The sequence below is a fragment of the Manis pentadactyla genome, chromosome 10 (genome assembly GCF_030020395.1).
Source record: "Manis pentadactyla isolate mManPen7 chromosome 10, mManPen7.hap1, whole genome shotgun sequence".
Lineage (NCBI taxonomy): Eukaryota > Metazoa > Chordata > Mammalia > Pholidota > Manidae > Manis > Manis pentadactyla.
In genome coordinates, this window is record NC_080028.1 from 92977808 (window position 1) to 92999442 (window position 21635).

At 49.5% G+C, this 21635-nt stretch overlaps 1 protein-coding gene across 6 annotated transcripts in view; it reads right to left on the reverse strand.

Moving 5' to 3' along the window:
- The window catches only part of GTF2IRD1 (GTF2I repeat domain containing 1), a 110230-nt gene that overhangs the window by 80366 nt on the left and 8229 nt on the right, over nucleotides 1–21635 (reverse strand). Inside the window, exon 1 of one of the 6 annotated variants that reach the window (XM_057487227.1) lies at nucleotides 13796–13815. The exons of the other annotated variants lie outside the window; for them this stretch is intronic. The gene's annotated coding sequence lies outside the window, so the exon portion shown is untranslated. Of the gene's footprint in view, nucleotides 1–13795; nucleotides 13816–21635 lie in introns of those variants that run through there. 6 annotated transcript variants of the gene reach the window in all.

Sequence of the window (21635 nt, forward strand, 5' to 3'; positions counted from 1 at the left end):
CGGGAAATGGCAGCGGCCACTGTCTACTGAGGGCTTACCAAGTGATACCCATTACAGGAGTCTCGGTGATGCACACCATCAACCCAGGCCCTGTTTCCCTGAATGGCTCCTGAAACCCTACGCAAAGTCCTGGGTTCATGCATGTATGTCACAGCAGAAGGTATAGGGATGCGGGTTTTGGTTCAACGCAAGGCAACACTACCCAACCGGGAGGGCTGTGCCCAAGTGGAAGAACAGGGAGCCTCATAGGCACTGAGCTCCCCATCGCTGGAGGTTTTCAAGTAGAAGAGGCCCACTTATCAAGACCTCTTAGGGTCTGTGCATATTTTTAAAAGGATAGACGGGCATCATATGCAAGGATCTTCCCACAACTCACCCGGCCTGGAGGTTATGTGGACGGAGGTCAAGGACACTTCACATTTGCTTCAGGTAGAAAGTGAGAAAGTGAGGCAAGTTGGAAGAGATCAAAGAGCAAACTTCAACCACTTTTGAAAGTAAGCTCTTAGTCATTCTATACATACAACATCATACATTTAGAGCTGGATGCGGCCCTCATCCAACTGTGTCCATATGCATCTGGGGCAACCAAGGCCCAAAAGGGAGACCCACGCCCCAGATCTCTGCACACCTCTTGCAGGGTTGCCCCATAACCCAGCATGCTCCCCAATGCACTTCACTGCTACACTAGCTGCAAATTCTTCCCTCTTCACCAGAATTGGTCCTTTAGAAAACTAACTTTATTTCTTTGAAAACAGGCAATAATTCAGACAGCATCCTATTTTCAGGGTAGCGTCCACATGTTTACTTCCACTGCATTCTCCCCGGTGCCTGGGCCTTTGAAAAAGACATCAGACATATGAAGAAATCACAACTACCTGCAATACCACGGCTGAATCTCTCAAATGGGAAGAAAGAATCCAGGCTCGAAAGGTTACACTGCAGGATGCCATTTATGTATGGTTCAAACCCAGGCTGTGCTCAGATGTCAGAAGTCAGGAGGGTAGTCCTGTTGGGAATGGCCACGATGCCAGGAGGTAGTGGGGTAGTCACTAGAAAGGGGCATGAAAAGGGCTTCTGGGGAGCTGGGAATGTTCTGTTATTGAATGAGGTGGGTACCTGGGTGTTTGGTTCCAAAAAATGTATGGAGCTGTTGACTTACAATAAACAGCTTTCTTTCTCAATAAAAACTTTTAAAAAGATGTCAGGTATTGGTATCCCCAGTTAGGCAACAGACAACAGGGATGTTGTCTTGACGCATCTCAAGAAGTTTAACCAAGTTCCCACCCCGTGACCTAGTACTTCCATCAGTTTATCCTGAGAAAATGGTCCAAAAGCCAAAGATTTATCTGCAAAGGCATTTCACTGAAGCATGTCATATATCTGTAAACACACATACCACACACAAAAAAGAGAAGCAGCAGACAATCCAAGTGCACCCCGGGGGCCGGAACCAACCCTGTACAGATGACGGACCTCAGGCCTGCGTAAAAACCCTGGGATGGAAGCTCCACCTCAGTGGGCTGTCTCCTAAGTGACTTTTCTTCCCCCTATTTTTCTATATTCGGTAAATCATCTGAGACCAGGAGGTATCACTTTTGCAAATTAGAAAGAAATAAAAGAAACCTCATTCTTCAAAAAAAAAAACCCAATTAAACATGACCAACCCAGAGGATCATGGGAAAATGGCGGCATGAGTAGTTCAGAGGAAATCTCCTCCCCAAAACATATATATTTATGAAAATACAATAAATACAACTATTCCTAAAAGAGACACCAGTGGATGCAATACAACAGCCAGGGTACATCTACATCTGCGAGAACTCAACATCACACGAAGGGGGTAAGATACAAGCCGCGGCCAGGCGGGACCCGAAAGCTCCCCCACCCCAGAACCCGGCGGGAAGAAAGGAGTAGGAACGGGGAGGGAGTGAAAGCCCAGGACTGCTAAACAACCAGCTCTAGAAATCCGCACCCAGAACGCAGACACAAGGTGCACGGGGTGCTGGATATTAGAGAAACGGAAGAGCAAAACCTGCGGGCAGGTCCCCACAACCGGCACCCCTGAGACAAAAGAAAAGCAAGTGCTTTCTGCAAGTCTTAAAGAGACAGGGACCCCATAGCTGGACGAAGTCATCTGGCACACTTAGCCAGCAGCTGGGAATCCCGGGGAACCTTAGGCGCCCTAAACCCCGGGGAGGCAGCGCAGCTCTGAAGCCCCTCACGGCACTAAGCAGCCTGCCAGTCATTCCTCCAACTGGCGCGGACCCTGACACACCAACCCAGTAGTGGGAGAGTGGCAGCGCATGCAGGGGGAGGTGGTGCCAGAAGGGACCGGGAGCAGATTGCATGCGCCAACGGCACCAGAGGGGACCAGGAGAGGCTTGTGTGAGCCTGCAGCAGCGACGACTGAACAGCCCAGGTGCGGCTCCTGCGCACCAGCGGCAGTGGAGCCAGAGGAGCCCAGTAGAGGCCTGCGCGGGAGGGCCCCGCGCACACCTGCAGCAGTGCCAGAGGGAGCAGGCACGGTCCCAGCAGCCGACCGGAATCCCAGCCCAACACACAGCCGCAGAGGCCAGACCCAAAGGCCGCTGTTGGCACACAGCTGCCCAGCAGGGGCGCCGCTATCACAGAAGAGTGCACCTGGCATGCCTGCCACTCCCCACAGGGCTCCACGCTGCTCTGACGGAGACCCCGCCCACAGCAGCTTAGGGGACTAACCTGGTGGCTGTTCCAGGAGTGCGGGTAACTGACACAGGCAGAGGAGAAGGGCAAGGAATCCAGCAAGCAGGAAAGGACTTTCTTCTCCCAGCTGACACACCTGCAACCTGCCTACAGCCACTGCTATCACCATGAAAAAGCAAAAAAATTTAGTCCAGTCCAAGATAGTTCAAACAACACCTGAGAGAGGATCTGTGGAGACAGACCTCACCAGTCTCTTTGAAAAAGAATTCAGAATAAAAATCATAAACATGCTAACAGAGCTGCAGAGAAATATGCAAGAGCTAAGGGATAAAGTCCGGAGGGAGAGTACAGACGTCCGAAGGGAGATTACAGAAGTGAAACAAACTCTGGAAGGATTTATAAGCAGAATGGATAAGATGCAAGAGGCCATTGATGGAATAGAAACCAGAGAACAGAAACGCATAGAAGCTGATGCAGAGAGAGATAAAAGGATCTCCAGGAATGAAACAATATTAAGAGAACTGTGTGACCAATCCAGAAAGAACAATATCCGCATTATAGGGGTACCAGAGGAAGAAGAGAGAGAAAAAGGAATAGAAAGTGTCTTCGAAGAAATAATTGCTGAGAACTTCCCCAAACTGGGGGAGGAAATAGTTGCTCAGACTACAGAGGCACACAGAACTCCGGAGAGACGGGATCCAAAGAGGACAACACCAAGACACATAATAATTAAAATGGCAAAGATCAAGGACAACACAAGGACAGAGTATTAAAGGAAGCCAGAGAGAGAAAAAGGGTCACCTACAAAGGAAAACCCATCAGGCTATCATCAGACTTCTCAACAGAAACATTACAGGCTAGAAGAAAATGGCATGATATATTTAATGCAATGAAACAGAAGGGCCTTGAACCAAGGATACTGTATCCAGCACGATTATCATTTAATATGAAGGAGGGATTAAACAATTCCCAGACAACCAAAGTTGAGGGAATTTGCCTCCCACAAACCACCTCTACAGGGTATCTTAGAGGGACTGCTCTAGAGCACTCCTAAAAAGAGCACAGAACAAAACACCCAACATACAAAGAATGGAGGAGGAGGAATAAGAAGGGAAAGAAATAATCATCAGACTGTGTTTATAACAGCTCAATAAGCGAGTTAGGTCAGACAGTAAGGTAGTAAACAAGCTAACCTTGAACCTTTGGTAACCATGAATCTAAAGCTTGCAATGGCAATAAGTACATATCTTTCAATAATCACCCTAAATGTAAATGAACTGAATGCACCAATCAAAAGACACAGAGTAATAGAATGGATAAAAAGGCAAGACCCATCTATATGCTGCTTACAAGAGACTCACCTCAAACCCAAAGACATGCACAGATTACAAGTCAAGGGATGGAAAAAGATATTTCATGCAAACAACAGAGAGAAAAAAGCAGGTGTTGCAATACTAGTATCAGACAAAATAGACCTCAAAATAAAGAAAGTAACAAGAGATAAAGAAGGACATTACATAATGATAAATGGCTCAGTCCAACAAGAGGATATAACCATTATAAACATATATGCACCCAATACAGGAGCACCAGCATATGTGAAACAAATACTAACAGAATTAAAGGAGGAAATAGAATGCAATGCATTCATTTTGGGAGACTTTAACACACCACTCACTCCAAAGGACAGATCCACCAGACAGAAAATAAGTAAGGACACAGAGGCACTGAACAACACACTAGAACAGACAGACCTAATAGACATCTATAGAACTCGACAACCAAAAGCAACAGGATATACATTCTTCTCAAGTGCACATGGAACATTCTCCAGAATAGACCACATACTAGGCCACAAAAAGAGCCTCAGAAAATTCCAAAAGATTGAAATACTACCAAACAACTTTTCAGACCACAAAGGTATAAAACTAGAAATAAATTGTACAAAGAAAACAAAAAGGCTCACAAACACATGGAGGCTTAACAACATGCTCCTAAATAATCAATGGATCAACGACCAAATTAAAATGGAGATCCAGCAATATATGGAAACAAATGACAACAACAACACAAAGCCCCAATTTCCATGGGATGCAGCAAAAGCAGTCTTAAGAGGAAAGTATATAGCAATCCAGGCATATTTAAAGAAGGAAGAACAATCCCAAATGAATAGTCTAATGTCACAATTATCGAAATTGGAAAAAGAAGAACAAATGAGGCCTAAGGTCAGCAGACAGAGGACATAATAAAGATCAGAGAATAAATAAATAAATTGAGAAGAATAAAACAACAGCAAAAATCAATGAAACCAAGAGCTGGTTCTTCGAGAAAATAAACAAAATAGATAAGCCTCTAGCCAGACTTATTAAGAGGAAAAGAGAGTCAACACAAATCAACAGTATCAGAAACAAGAAAGGAAACATCACGATGGACCCCACAGAAATACAAAGAATTATTAGAGAATACTATGAAAACCTTTAGGCTAACAAGCTGGAAAACCTAAGAGAAATGAACAACTTCCTAGAAAAATACAACCTTCTAAGACTGACATAGAAAGAAACAGAAAATCTAAACTGACCAATTACCAGCAATGAAACTGAATCAGTAATAAAAAAACTACCCAAGAACAAAACCCCCAGGTCAGATGGATTTACCTTGGAATTTTATCAGACATACAGAGAAGACATAATACCCATTCTCCTTAAAGTTTTCCAAAAACAGAAGAGGAGGGAATACTCCCAAACTCATTCTATGAAGCCAACATCACCCTAATACCAAAAACAGGCAAAGACCCCACCAAAAAAGAAAACTACAGACCACTATCCCTGATGAACGTAGATGCAAAAATACTCAACAAAATATTAGCAAACCAAATTCAAAAATATATCAAGAGGATCATACACCACGACCAAGTGGGATTCATCCCAGGGATGCAAGGATGGCACAACATTCGAAAATCCATCAACATCATCAACATCATCAACAAAAAGAAAGACAAAAACCACATGATCATCTCCAGAGATGCTGAAAAAGCATTCGACAAAATTCAACATACATTCATGATAAAAACTCTCAACAAAATGGGCATAGAGGGCAAGTACCTCAACATAATAAAGGGCATATATGATAAACCCACAGCTAACATCATACTGAACAGCGAGAGGCTGAAACCTTTTCCTCTGAGATCGGGAACAAGACAGGGATGCCCAATCTCCCCACTGTTATTCAACATAGTACTGGAGGTCCTAGCCAAGGCAATCAGACAAAACAAAGAAATACAAGGAATCCAGATTGGTAAAGAAGAAGTCAAACTGTCACTATTTGCAGATGACATGATATTGTACATAAAAAACCCTAAAGACTCCACTGCAAAACTACTAGAACTAATATCGGAATTCAGTAAGTTGCAGGATACAAAATTAACACACAGAAATTGGTAGCTTTCCTATACACTAACAATGAACTAATAGAAAGAGAAATCAAAAAAACAATTCCATTCACAATTGCATCAAAAAGAATAAAATACCTAGGAATAAACCTAACCAAGGAAGTGAAAGACCTATACCCTGAAAACTACAAGACACTCTTAAGAGAAATTAAAGAGGTCACTAACAAATGGAAACTCATCCCATGCTCCTGGCTAGGAAGAATTAATATAGTCAAAATGGCCATCCTGCCCAAAGCAATATACAGATTTGATGCAATCTCTATCAAATTACCAACAGCATTCTTCAATGAACTGGAACAAATAGTTCAAAAATTCTTATGGAACTGCCAAAGACCCCGAATAGCCAAAGCAATCCTGAGAAGGAAGAATAAAGTGGGGGGGATCTTACTCCCCTACTTCAAGCTCTACTACAAAGCCACAGTAATCAAGACAATTTGGTACTGGCACAAGAACAGAGCCACAGACCAGTGGAACAGAAAAGAGACTCCAGACATTAACCCAAACATATATGGCCAATTAATATGTGATAAAGGAGCCATGGACATACAATGGGGAAATGACAGTCTCTCCAACAGATGGTGCTGGCAAAACTGGACAGCTACATGTAAGAGAATGCAACTGGATCACTGTCTAACCCCATACACAAAAGTAAATTCAAAATGGGTCAAAGACCTGAATGTAAGTCATGAAACCATAAAACTCTTAGAAAAAAACATAGGCAAAAATCTCATGGACATAAACATGAGTGACTTCTTCATGAACATATCCCCTAGGCAAGGGAAACAAAGGCAAAAATGAACAAGTGGGACTATATCAAGCTAAAAAGCTTCTGTACAGCAAAGGACACCATCAATAGAACAAAAAGGTATCCTATAGTATGGGAGAATATATTCATAAATGACAGATTCGATAAAGGATTGACATTCAAAATATATAAAGAGCTCACACACCTCAACAAACAAAAAGCAAATAATCCAATTAAAAAATGGGCAGAGGGTCTGAACAGACACTTCTCCAAAGAAGAAATTCAGATGGCCAACAGGCACATGAAAAGATGCTCCACATCGCTAATCATCAGAGAAATGCAAATTAAAACCACAATGAGATATCACCTCACACCGGTAAGGATCACCATCATCGAAAAGACAAACAACAACAAATGTTGGTGAGGTTGTGGAGCAAGGGGAACCCTCCTATACTGCTGGTGGGAATGTAAATTAGTTCAACCATTGTGGAAAGCAGTATGGAAGTTCCTCAAAATGCTCAAAATAGAAATACCATTTGACCCAGGAATTCCACTTCTAGGAATTTACCCTAAGAATGCAGCAGCCCAGTTTGAAAAAGAAAGATGCACCCTTATGTTTATCGCAGCACTGTTTACAATAGCCAAGATATGGAAGCAACCTAAGTGTCCATCAGTAGATGAATGGATAAAGAAGATACGGTACATATACACAATGGAATATTATTCAGCCATAAGAAGAAAACAAATCCTACCATTTGCAACAACATGGATGGAGCTAGAGGGGATTATGCTCAGTGAAATAAGCCAGGCGGAGAAAGACAAGTACCAAATGATTTCACTCATATGTGGAGCATAAGAACAAAGAAAAACTGAAGGAACAAAAGAGCAGCAGAAGCACAGAACCCAAGAATGGACTAATAGTTACCAAAGGGAAAGGGACTGGGGAGGACGGGTGGGAAGGGAGGGATAAGGGCAGGGAAAAAGAAAGGGGGCATTACGATTAGCATGCATAGTGTGTGGGTGCCACGGGGAGGGCTGTGCAACACAGAGAAGAGAAGTAGTGATTTTACAGCATCTTACTACGCAGATGGACAGTGACTGTGAAGGGGTATGTGTGGGGGACTTGAAGGGGGTGCCTAATAAACATAATGTTCTTCATGTAATTGTAGATTAATGATACAAAAAGAAAACAAAAAACCCAACCCAGACAGCGCCCCACCCCCAGAACAGGAAAGCAGGCCCCCGTTGGGCAAAGGGCAGACCCAGGGAAGCACATGCTGCATGCTGCTTGCCTGGAAAATGAGGGAGGCCTCCTGCCTTCTCCTTGGAGGAGGAGCTGGGGGAAGGGGCAGATCTGCGGCCTGGCCGTGGGAAGCCCTGTCTCTGCTTAGCCCAGGATTCTGGAAGGGAAGGCTTGCTCCCTCTCAGGTGGAAAAGGGGCTCACCAAGGGGACTGGCTCCCAAGGACTAGGTTAGGTCATGCCTAGGCTCTGAGCTCTAAAAAGTAACCCTCAAACTCAGGTTTGCCCATTTCTCTGCCACTCCAGAGATGGGATGGTGCTGTTGGTCGTATGGGGTATCCAAGTTACCCCCATGCCCGACTCACCAGGAGAGGAGGCTGGGCTCTGGTGCGCAGACAGCTCTCCACCCTGGGATCAGGTTTCCACCCTGTTATTTAAAGCCTGGCTCCGGGCTCCTGATGGGCGGGCCGGGGCAGCAGCCGCCTGCGTGACCAGGATGAGAGATTGCAATCCTGACTCGGCCTGTGTGCCTATGGCAACTGGCGAGCCGGCCTTGGAGACTAATCTCCAGGCTGTGAGCTGGCAGGGGCCTCTCCGGGTGGGGCTACTGCTCCCTGCAGAGGCCCTTGGCTGGGGAAGGGGACCAACTCCTCTCCCCACTGAAGGAGGGGCCTTGGAGCGGTGCCCTTAGCCAGACTCAAACACAAATTCCCATGGCCACAGCCCCTGCCACCCCCTGCCAACACACACACAGTTGTGTATGTGGGGATGTGGCCGCCAGGCACGCACACCTGCATCATAACACTTCTTTCTACGTAGCATGGGGATCAACAGCAGGTGCTCCTGCCCTTGGAAGCGTCTCAGGCTAAGGAGATAGGACAATACAATAGACTAGGGAAAAAAAAAGATTAAAACATATGGCAATGTATCTTGAACTGAGTAGTGGTTACATGGGTGCATACACAGGTAAAAACTCATGCTAGACACTTAAGATTTATGCATTTTACTATTAGTAAATTATACTTCTGTTAAAAATAAGTGGCACGCAAGAGCACAGGATGGTGGGTGGTGAAGTCAAGGCGGCTTCTTGGAGGAGGCAACACTTGAGCTGAGCATCGTGTGACAGGACAGCAAAGCCAGAGAAAATGCCTAGGCACTGCCTATCTACAGCGGCCCTGCCTCCAGCAGTGCCCACCTCCCTGGAAATAAATACTAAGCAAATACTGCAGGAGCGTTTGAAGGGAAGCCAAATACTGCCTTCCCAGGAAACCCAACCACCAGCCGTGGCCACCCACATGTTGCGGGTCGGGTGGTGGTGGGTGGGGCGGGGCTGGCTCTGCAAGGCTGGAATGTCCCAGTCAACGCAGGAAGTGATGGGCCAAGAGACTGGCTCAGCTGCAGGGGCCAGGAGAAGGACCTCAAAATTGTCATCATTTAGAGGTCAGGACCATGGAAAGGTTTGGAGCAGGGGCAGGATGTGGTCAGTGCAGGAGATTCTGGCAGGAAGTGGCAGGTGAACCACTGAGGCAGGACCGAAGCGGGGGAACCGGGAGTCACCAAGCTCCTGCAATGGGCCTGGCCAGCGAGGACCAGGTCTGAGGCCATCGGCAGCAGGGGGATGGAGAGGCTGAATCTGACTATTGAGAAGGGCAGCGCTTTGGGACCAAGGGGGTGCAGGGGACCTGGGAAGCGGGTGCCTGGAGTGACACACAGGTTTCTGATTCTGAAGAGGTGGATGACAGTGCCCCCAGCCCAGCAGGGAACAGAGCAGGGAGGCCAGAAGAGGGGGGGCAAGGAGGCTGAGTCTGGGGTCAGGGGTGCCACCTGCAACCTGTGGGTGATCAGGGGCTGGGACCTGATGGGGGGCTGTGAGCAAAAGGGACAAGATCTAAGAGATACAGAGCAACAAAAGCCCCAGATGGAGAATGCGGTGGGAGAAATCACAGGGAGACCCAGGATGAGGGCAAGTCAGAGAGCCAGGGGAGGGGAGAAGGGTGGGACTGTGGGGGCGGGAAGCCAGAGGGCAGGGGGCTGGTCGAGGACCTGAGAAGAGCATGAGGACTGGGGTGGCCAACCAGATGGGCAGGGTAGCCTGGCAGAGGCCTAAAGAATGGAGATGCCTCACAGGTTTCATTCTTTAGGGTGAGAAAACCCTAAAAATAGGTTGGATGGAAACATACACAGTGTCCAGATGGGAGGCAGGATCTCCCAGTCCCTCCAGATGGACCCCAAAGCTTCTGAGTTCAGCACACAGGCCCCAACACTGGGATGAGAGTCCTCATGCCCAGGTCCTCCTCCAATATAGGGAAAGGAAAGGTCCCCTTGTAGGCCATTCATTCTGTGCATGGGAGATGGCAGAGGGGACCTAGAGGCCAGCCCAGGGAGGTGGCGGGAAGGGGGTCTCATATGGGCACGTGGGGGCAGGGGCTGTATTTCACTCACGCTGTCCCCCAGAACCACGGCATGCATTCCGTACACCCTTGCTGGGTGCATGAATCAATAGCTAATAGGAGCTGGAAGTCTGAGAGCCGGGGAGGTGGGAAGTGATGCATCCAAGGCCTCAGCCAGCACTTCCAACCCTACCATGCCCCACCTGGCAGGCTGGAGCCCCTGCAGCCCTGCCTGCCCCATCGGCATGAGGAGGGGGAAACGCCTGGGCTAGAGTCACCCCCAGGCTGGCCTCAAGTCCCCGCCCAGCTATTTCCAGGGTGTGACTTACATGAAGGCAAACGCTCCCTGCCTCAGTTTCCCCATGAGCAAAATGGCGCCATCAATTCTGCAGCCATCCACATTATGAGCACTGCGGGCTAACGTGTGAGAAGTGTCTGGCACAGGCCCGGAGGCCATCGGCGGGTTAAGGAAACGCAGTAATGATGATGCCGACTGCCTGGCACTAGTGTCACCTGCTGAGCGGTGGTTCTGCCCTGACATCACCACGTCTCATAGACTCTGGGGCAACTCACACGGGTCTCCGGACTGGCAGCACAATGACATTTCTGTGCCCCAGGTTTGGGGGCCCTGGGTGGGAAAGGCAGGCTTGGCCCTCAGCTAGGATTCAGGGGAACTGGTGCCCCGCCCCCAGCTCTGGCTGGTCCTGGGAAGCTCATGGGCATAGTGTGCAAATATGTATTGGTCTGAAGCAGCTGCAGTGCCTGGTGGCTGGGTGACAGAAGCTGGTGGGGAGAAGCCAGCACTGGGGTGGTGCCAACCCCTGGGGCGATCGTGTCTCCTGAGGGCCCCCTTGCCAGACGTAAACAGGCCTTCTCAGAAGGATGAGCAACATAGATGAGGAGCATCAGGCCCTTTCTTGTCGGGAAAAGGCTGAGTGGAAAAAAGCTAATCACTTGTGGGTGATCTAATCCCAGGGTGCTGGCTCATGGGCTCAGGCCCCGGCTGGCATCCTGGCCTGGCTGGCAACCCAGCCTGGCCTCCCAAGCTGGCTGGCTCCCTCCTGCCTCCTGTCACTGGCTTCTACTCAACCCAGGACCCCGACCTCAGAGCTGCTAGGGGTGGGCTGCAGAGGTCCCAGGACACCTGGCTTCTAACCCCTTTGCCACTCCAAAGTGCAGATTGGGCACTGCCCCGATCTGGGCCAGAGTCTCCCCATCTGTCAATTGAGAACTTGGGTTAGAAGTTCTCCAAGGGCCTTTTGACCATCAGCCCCAGATGGAAGGACCACCCAACCCCTCCCCAGGCACCTGGCTCCACACCTGCCCTGCCCACTCCACCCCCAACCTCTCGTTCCCACTCCTTTACATCCCAACACCCCCCTGCCTCCAGGCCCTTTGCCCCCACACTTCTCATTCCAGGGCCTCCCCTGGGCCTCAGACCCATCTGTCAGATGCTATGGGACACCAACTAATTGTTCAAGTGTTTTCACTGCACCTGCTATGACCCAGGCCCTGAGCTGGGGTCAGTCAGGCCCAGGCCCTGCCCCAGGGCTGCCAGGAAGGGGGCGCGAAACCGCAGGTTATAGGCTATCTCCATTCAGATGTCCACGCACTGGATGTCTGTCAACCACACCTGCTGCTTCCCATGGCCCTTGCCCCTCACACACACACATCACATCTAATGCCCGACAGTGCCCAGGCCTTCATTCTTCTCAGAGTTGTACTGATTATACACCTACTGTGTGCTCCAGGCAAGGAATACCACCAAACGGGGAAGATTCACGTTAATGACACATATTATCCCCAGGGGATGACACGCATTTTATGGCTGGGCACTCACAGGCATGCACACACAGGAGCACTGACTGCCCCTCCCCTTGACACGGCTTCCAGACACTATCCCGTCCCAAACCCCAGCACCCTGGGAGGCAGTACAGAACAGAGACCATCATCCTCCTAAGTGGATACCTGAGGCCCAGTCAATAGGTGACCTGCCCACAATTACACATGGACCCTGAGGGAGCTGGGACTCTGTGCCCACGGTCATGCTCTGGTCCCTGGCCCTGCCCTACTGTGTGCACGTGAGCTTGTATGCGGGCTCACACTCGTTACTCCCACCCCTACCTCACTGGGGCTAGGAGAGCCTGGTTACCTCCATCTACCCAGAGCAACCTGGGGCTTGCCTGAAGCTCTGCCCAGGTGGTGTGATTCCACATCCCTTCTCTCCCAACCCCAGGACAGGGAGGACCTGGGGGAGCCCAGCCCAGGCCACAACACACCATCCCATCCCCCAACCCCCGGGTCCAACGACTCATGAAGGGAGCAGCCCCTGGGACATGTGGGTCTAGCTGGCTGTGTGATGCTGGGCAGTCTGCTTCCCCTCCCTGGGCCTCAGTCTCTGTCTCTAATCAAGATGCAGATACCGACAGCACCATGCACCTTCCTCCCGCACAGAGCAGTGGTGGAAGGTGAGAGCCAAGTCACAGAGGAGCCTTTCCATCCAAACCCTACCTCGGCCTTGAGCCTAGCTGACCACCTTTCCCCCCGAAGCCTCAGTCACATCATGGCCATCAGCAGCAGCAGCAGCAGCCACATGTGATACACAGTGCTATGTGGTTAGTGTCCTGTAAGCACAATGGCGCTGTCCCCATTTGACAGATGAGGATACAGATGCTCAGAAAGGCTGATCATCTGTCCAAGATCACACAGCCTGAAAGAATCAGGGGCAAGCTTCAAAGCAAGCAAACATGTGCCCAACACCCCTACAACTTCCCTAGCAGCCCCCGAGACAAGGCTCACAGCCCAGGACTGAATGCAGACTGGCACGTAAATGCACACAAACTGTCTTCTCTGACTCCTCCCAGCTGGCAAGGGGCTTCAGGACAGGGGCTGGGCCTCCTGTCTGAGGACACAGGTGGGCTTTCTGGAGGGGACTCCAGAAGGGACCCTGAGATCTCATTTTCTGAGCCTAAACTCAGCCCAGGGAAGGGTCCTGTGCTACTAGGATCATGAGCCCTCTGGGATGCTGGGGCAGGTTATGGAGACAGCCGGGGAAAATTCCTGTCTCCAGCTCTCCATGCCGACCCCAGGTTCTGGGCAGCCCCGTTGTGTCTGCAGAGAGCCAGAAAACAGGATCAAGCAGAAATTGGTTTCATGGCCCAAAAGGAATCCCAGCTGAAGCCTGGTTTGAGAAAGTCACTCCTCCTCCTAAGTTCTGTCCCTGCTGAGGTACAGATCAGTGGAGAGGGGTCCCAGGCCCTGCCCCTGGCACCCCCGGGCCCCTAGTCACTGGGCTCTAGGCCTTTAGAGGACCTTCCTCATGGGGCTGACACAGCTCTGAACTGGCTCCAAGGACCTGAGGTGCCACCATGCATGCCCTCCCCTGATGTCCATCCTCACAGAAGTGTGTAGAGACCTGGCAGCAGAGTGGACACAGCTCACTGGCAATGACTCAGCATTAACACCCTGATAAACTGGGGCCTGCATCACCGAGCCTGGGTCCATCCCTCCCAGGAGTGCTGCCCCCCAAGACATCCCATCTGCCCCCTCCCAGGGTCTCCAGGGGTCTCTCAGGTTCTTCCATGTTGTCAGCCCCACCCTGAGGACTGCATCTGTTGGGATTTACCTGGATTTGTAATGAAGTTCAAGTGTAACCTGAGGTGCCATCATGGATGGACTCCGATGGTAGAAACTGGTGCCCTCTCCTGCCTGTCCCTGGGGGCCTTCAGCCATTCCACACCCACTAAAATCAACCACCTGCCACATCCTGCCTCCAGGGAGAATCTGCAGACACTGGTCCCTTAGCAGACTCTTTCCCTCCTCCTTTGGGGTGTGTCAGAGGCCCTGGCCACTCTCACTTCCCCACCTCCCCATCAGCCACCGTCTGCTCCAAAGCTTCCGGCTAGCTGGTCGGCCTCGAAGCACCTGCCCAGCCTCCTGGGACGGGCAGGCAAGGGAGGCATAGGGGCCCCTGCAGGAGGGCAAGCAGTCCTGGCCCAAGTGTCACGAGATGTGGTTTGGGATCTTGATCTCATCATGTGTCTTCCCAGTCCTGGGCCTCAGTTTCTCCATCGGAGGAAAGGAGGCCAACATATTCTGAGGTCCCTTCCAGCTCTAACAGTTCATGGCTCAAAAGCACATGGCATACCCCATCTGGGAGGCTCAGGAAAGGGGGCAGGGGGAGAAGGATGCCCGAGGAAGGTGGCAGAAGGGGGCACTGAAGATCTGCCCCCCTGCCCAGCATGTCACATTAGCCATCCTGGAAGACAGACCCAAACTCAGTGGTGACATGTAAAAGGGAAAGTGGCACCAAACAGAACAAATGGAATGGTTAACCCTAGGTGGGGTCAATTTGGAAAGGCTAGTTCCAGGTTCAGGCTGATTTTTCAAAACAGGCATAATACACACCTAGTAAAATTCACTCTCTTTGGTGTATATAGCTCCATGAGTTTTTACAAATGCAAACCCACATAACTAGCACCGCCATCAAGACACAAATCCATCAACACCCCAGATTCCCTCATACCCATCATCAACCCACCCACCTGCCCCACACAACCTCCTATCTGCTTCTGTCCCTAGTTGTACATTTTCCAAAATGTCATATAAATGTAATTGTATAGGATGTAGCCTTCTGGGTCTGCCACCTCTCACTCAGCTTACTGCTTTTGTGATTCATCCATATTGTTTCTATACTGGGTTTGTTCATTTTCATTGTTGACTAATATTTCATGGAATGGATGTACATTTGTTTATCCATGCCATGGTTGGACATTTAGCATATTGGATTTTGCCTTCATGCTATGCCTCATGGTCACAAGGTGGCTAAATTCCCTCCAGCCCTTACACCCATGGTCCAAATGGAGAGGAGGAGTTAGGGCACAAATTCCCATTTTGGGCAATCACAAATAAAGCCACTACAGATATTTCTCTTCAGATCACAGGAAGATGGCGACATGAGTAGTTCAGAGGAAATCTCCTCCCCAAAACATATATTTATGAAAATACAATAAATACAACTATTCCTAAAAGAGACACCAGTGGATGCAGTACAATAGCCAGAATACATCTACATCTGTGAGAACTCAACATCACACGAAGGGGGTAAGATACAAGCCACGGCCAGGCAGGATCCGAATGCTCCCCAACCCCAGAACCTGGCGGGAAGAAAGGAGTCGGAATGGGGAGGGAGTGAAAGTCCAGGACTGCTAAACAACCAGCTCTAGAAATCCGCACCCAGAATGCAGACACAAGTGCACGGGGTGCTGGATATTAGAGAAAAGGAAAAGCAAAACCTGCAGGCAGGTCCTCGTAACCAGCACCCCTGAGACAAAAGAAAAGTGAGTGCTTTCTGCAAGTCTTAAAGAGACAGGGACCCCACAGCTGGACGAAGTCATCCTGGCACACTTAGCCAGCAGCTGGGAATCCCAAGGAACCTTAGGTGCCCTAAACCCCGGGGAGGCAGCACAGCTCTGAAGCCCCTCATGGCACTAAGCAGCCTGCCAGTCGTTCCTCCAACTGGCGCGGACCCCGACACACCGGCCCAGTAGTGGGAGAGTGGCAGTGCGTGCTGGGGACGGCAGCGCCGGAAGGGACTGGGAACAGATCCGTGCACCAGCGGCACCAGACGGGACCAGGAGAGGCTTGTGCGAGCCCGCAGCGGTGCAACCGAACAGCCCGGGCGCAGCTTGCGCGCACCAGCGGCAGTGAAGCCAGAGGAGCCCGGTAGAGGCCCGCGCAGGAGAGCCCCGCATGCACCTGCAACAGAGCCAGAGGGAGCAGGCGCACTCCCAGCAGCCGACTGGAATCCCAGCCCAATGCACAGCCGCCCAGGCCAGACCCAAAGGCCACTGCTGCCATACAGCTGCCTGGCAGGGGTGCTGCTAGCACGGAGGAGCGCACCTGGCATGCCTGCCACTCCCCACAGGGCTCCATGCTGCTCTGACGGAGACCCCGCCCACAGCAGCTTAGGGGACTAACCTGGTGGCTGCTCCAGGAGTGCAGGTAACCGTCACAGGCAGCGGAGAAGGGCAAGGCTACCAGCAAGCAGGAAAGGGCTTTCTTCTCCCAGCTGACATACCCGCAACCTGCCTACAGCCACTGCTATCACCATGAAAAGGCAAAAATATTTAGTCCAGTCCAAGATAGTTCAAACACCTGGGAAAGGATCTGCAGAGGCAGACCTAACCAGTCTCCCTGAAAAAGAATTCAAAATAAAAATCATAAACATGCTGACAGAGCTGCAGAGAAATATGCAAGAGCTAAGGGATAAAGTCCGGAGGGAGAGTACAGACGTCCGGAGGGAGATTACAGATGTCCGGAGGGAGATTACAGAAGTGAAACAAACCCTGGAAGGATTTATAAGCAGAATGGATAAGATGCAAGGGGCCACTGATGGAATAGAAACCAGAGAACAGGAATGCATAGAAGCTGACGCAGAGAGAGATAAAAGGATCTCCAGGAATGAAACAATATTAAGAGAACTGTGTGACCAATCCAGAAGGAACAATATCCGCATTATAGGGGTACCAGAAGAAGAAGAGAGAGAAAAAGGGATAGAAAGTGTCTTTGAAGAAATAACTGCTGAGAACTTCCCCAAACTGGGGGAGGAAATAGTTGCTCAGACTACAGAGGCACAAAGAACTCCGGAGAGACGGGACCCAAAGAGGACAACACCAAGACACATAATAATTAAAATGGCAAAGATCAAGGACAACACAAGGACAGAGTATTAAAGGCAGCCAGAGAGAGAAAAAAGGTCACCTACAAAGGAAAATCCATCAGGCTATCATCAGACTTCTCAGCAGAAACATTACAGGCCAGAAGAGAATGGCATGATATACTTAATGCAATGAAACAGAAGGGCCTTGAACCAAGGATACTGTATCCAGCACAATTATCACTTAAATATGAAGGAGGGATTAAACAATTCCCAGACAAGCAAAAGTTGAGGGAATTTGCCTCTCACAAACCACCTCTACAGGGTATCTTAGAGGGACTGCTCTAGATGGGAGCACTCCTAAAAAGAGCACAGAACAAAACACCCAACATATGAAGAATGGAGGAGGAAAAAGAAGGGAAAGAAATAATCATCAGACTGTGTTTATAACAGCTCAATAAGCAAGTTAAGTCAGACAGTAAGGCAGTAAACAAGCTAACCTTAAACCTTTGATAACCACGAATCTAAAGCCTGCAATGAAAGTAAGTACATATCTTTCAATAATCACCCTAAATGTAAATGGACTGAATGCACCAATCAAAAGACACAGAGTAATAGAATGGATAAAAAAGCAAGACCCATCTATATGCTGCTTACAAGAGACTCACCTCAAACCCAAAGACATGCACAGATTAAAAGTCAAGGGATGGAGAAAGATATTCCATGCAAAAACAGAGAAAAAAGCAGGTGTTGCAGTACTAGTATTAGATATTTCTCTTCATGTTTTTATGTGAGCCTGTTCTGATTTCTCTGGATAAATACCTAGCAATGGATTTGCTGGGTTGTACAGTATATATACGCTTAACTTTATAAAAAGCTGCCCCAAATCCATAGAGACATCATTAGTGGTTACCAGGCGGCTGAGAGTCGGGGGAAATGGGGAGTCAACTGCTGAAACAGGGTTTCTTTTTGGAGTGATAAAAATTTTCTGGAATCAGACAGTGGTGACAATTGCATAACCTTGTGAATATATGAAAAACCAATTAACATTTAAAATAGTGAATTATGGTATGATTATGTCAATAAAAGTAAGTAAATAAAAATGGCCAACCTGTATTCCATATATGGCCATACCACTTTACACTCCCACCAGCCATGTATGAGAGTCCCAGCCCTGGCCAGTTTTAAAGGTTAGCCCTCCCACAGCTCATTCTGGGGTGGAGGTAGGTAGAAGCAAAGGCCCTGAGGCAGCACTGAGTGAGCCTGGGCTACAGGTCTCCTGGGCTGAGTGGAAAAAAGGCCTCTGGATGGGGAGGGGAATCTGGGTGGCATGGGAGGTGACTGATACTGCCGTCCACAAAGCAGGGTCCCCTGAGCCCCAGAGCAGGGCACACCTGAGGGGCAATGGAGACTCTGAGCTGCAGCAGAATCAGGCACCCATGATCTAAGTCCCCATCCTTCCAGTTGAGGGCTCCACATCCTTCTTCTTGCTCCTAGAGAAGGGAAGATGCCACACTGGTCTGGGTCATGAGGGGCAAAGAGGGGCAATCCTCACCCACTAGCATTCCCAGCCCCCTTCTTCCCCCATAGGCCAGGAAGCTGACATGAAGCTGAGGTGTCAGCTTCCTAGTTCCCTGCAACTAGGGAATACTGTATGATATAGGCCTGACCCATCTGACACTGGAGAAGTCCCTGAGGAGAGTGTTCATGAAGGCAAGGCTTTGAGAGTAGATGTTAGTGCCCTAACTCCTTCTCTCCATTTGGACCATGGGTGTAAGCGCTGGAGGGGATGTAGCCACCTTGTGACCATGAGGTATAGCATGAAGACAAAATCCAATAAGTTAAATCAAGATCATATGAGAAAATGCTTCACCTATAGCCTACAAGGATGGCTATAACAGAAAAGATGGACGATACCAAATGCTGACAAGGATGTGGGAAAACTAGAATCCTCGCCCCACTGCTGGTGGGAATATAAAACAGTGCATTCACTTTGGAAAGCAGTCTGGCAGTTCCTCAAAATGTTAAACATCAAACTACCATTATGACACAGCAATCCCACTCCTAGGTATTTAGCCACGAGAACTGATAACATAGTTCACACAAAAACTTGTAGACAGCAGCATTATTCAGTAGCCCAGAGGTAGAAACAACCCAAATTTCCACCAACTCATGAATGGATAAACAAAATGTGGTATATCCCTACAACGGAATATTATTTGGTCATAAAAAGGAATAAAATTCTGACCTACACAACAACAGAGATGACCCTTGAAAACATTGTGCTAAGTCAAAGAAACCAGACACAAAAGCCAGGTTATATGATTCCATTTGCATGAAATGTCCAGAATAGGCAAATCTGTAGACAGAAAGTAAAATCATGTTTGCCAGGGGATTGGGGGAGGTGGGAATGCGGTATGTGACTACTTCATGGGGTGATTTTCTTTTTGAAATGCTCTGAAACTAGATAGTGGTGAATATTGCACAATTTTTTGAACACACTTTAAAGAGAGTAATTTTAAAAACAAACTTAAAAGAAAACCTAACCAGGGAGGGAAAGAGCCAAGGTATCACTGAGCCCCCATCCCAGCTTCCAGGCGCCTACCCACAGGCTTTTTCTTGTAGGAATAAATAAACCCCTCTTTGCTTAAGCCTCTGTGGTTAGGTGTCTATTAGCTGGAGCCAAACGCACACCTAACAGAGGACTATGCTTTGCTATCTACTGGGGCTGGGGGGCTCTGTACACTGGGCAGTACTCATCCAGGCTGGTGGTCAAGACTCAGCTCAATGTGATGTTCTTCGGCACAGTCACAGTGGTGGCCTCTGGAATGCCACACATTAACGTGCATGCACGTGCACACACACACGTACACACACAAAAGTGTGTCTTAATAGCCCAAGGGATTAACTGTTCTGAGGCTCCACATTTGTGCGCTCTCCACGCACACCAGCTGCCCTTCACTGAGGGGAAACCCCCAAAGTGGGGCTGCACCCAGCCCAGGGAGACACATGCCCACCCCCACCATCGCCTACCACCCTCTGGGTGCCTCTCAGCCACAGCCAGACCAGCAGACGCAGCAACAGGGGAGGATGGGGGTGGCCCCGTGACAGCTGGTACCCAAGAACGGAGAAAGCTCCCTTCCTTCCAGGCCCCATTTCGAAGGTCCCGACACCTAACTTGCTTCCATTCACTCAGCGAGTTTGTATCAGACACTCCCTGTGCCAGGCAGGATGCCAGGGGTAGGGAGTGGAGGGATGGGCAGCATGGCCCTGACCCACTGGGGGGTGACAGACAAGTACCAGGACAGTTGGAACACAGTATGTGACGAGGGCTATCTGGGAAAGTTCTGGGTTGGTAGGAACAGAGGGGCACCGAACACAGCCTCGGGAGAGAGCATCAGGGAAGGATTCCCGAGAGAAGTGACATGCATGCTGAGATGTGCAAGTAAGAATCAGTCCCATGAAATTAAAGGGAGCATTAAAACCTGTTCGAAGGAGAAGCAACAGCACATGGGGAGGGAAGATGAAGCACAGTATGTTCCAGAAACTGAGAGAAGCTCATGGTGGCTGGCAGAGAAACGAGCAGGGCCTGGCCATGCCCAGTCTGAGATGGAGGCAATCTGATAAAAGTCTTCATCTGGACCCATCACAATGGCCCAAGCTGGTCGCTGTGGAACACCTTGTCACTGCTGGAGCGTCATGCTCGCTGGGCCACATGCATGCTGTCATTTTCTATCTCTGGACCCTTACTCACATGGCTGTCCATCCATCCGTTCCCCCACCATGACCACTGAATGCCTACCCAGCCCAGTTCTGGAACTCCTGGGTCTGAATCCCACTCACCCTCCGGGGCCCAGGGAAAGGTCCCTCCTGCAGGCTGTCCTCAGGGACATCTCACCTTCCTCCCCTATGGAGAGGGCAGGCTCTCTAAAAACCAGCCCCAGGGCCCAGAGCCCTGGGTAACCCAGCACCAAGGCAGGGCCTGGCATCTGTGATGCCCGATCATGCACTACGAGGGGCTGAGCAGTGAGGGGCCAAAGTGACTAACCAGTTGTACCCTTGGGGTTTTCCCAGCTTGCAGAAACAGAAACTGAGGAACGGTAAGAGTAGAGCAGAGAATGATGGCATCCAGTTCCTCTCTGGACAGGACTGGGGCTCACAGAGCTGGGAATCCCCCCTGCCCCAAAAACAGAGGGTCAGCCTCTGGGATATCATGTGACAAGTCGAGGAAAGAATCTTAACTGGGGTGATGACCAGGTTCCTGCAGTTGAATGTGCTGAACCCTGCAAGGACCCTGCAAAGTAGGGATAACCATCCTCATTTGTTCAGACAAGGCTCAGAGAGGTAAAGTCACTTGCCTAAAGCCACACAGCAAGTCAGTGGTAGAACTGAGACGTGAACTCCTATCTATCTGGCTTCAAGGCCCCTGATGGTTCCAAAGCACCCCTCTGGGAAGCTGGGAAGCCCTGAG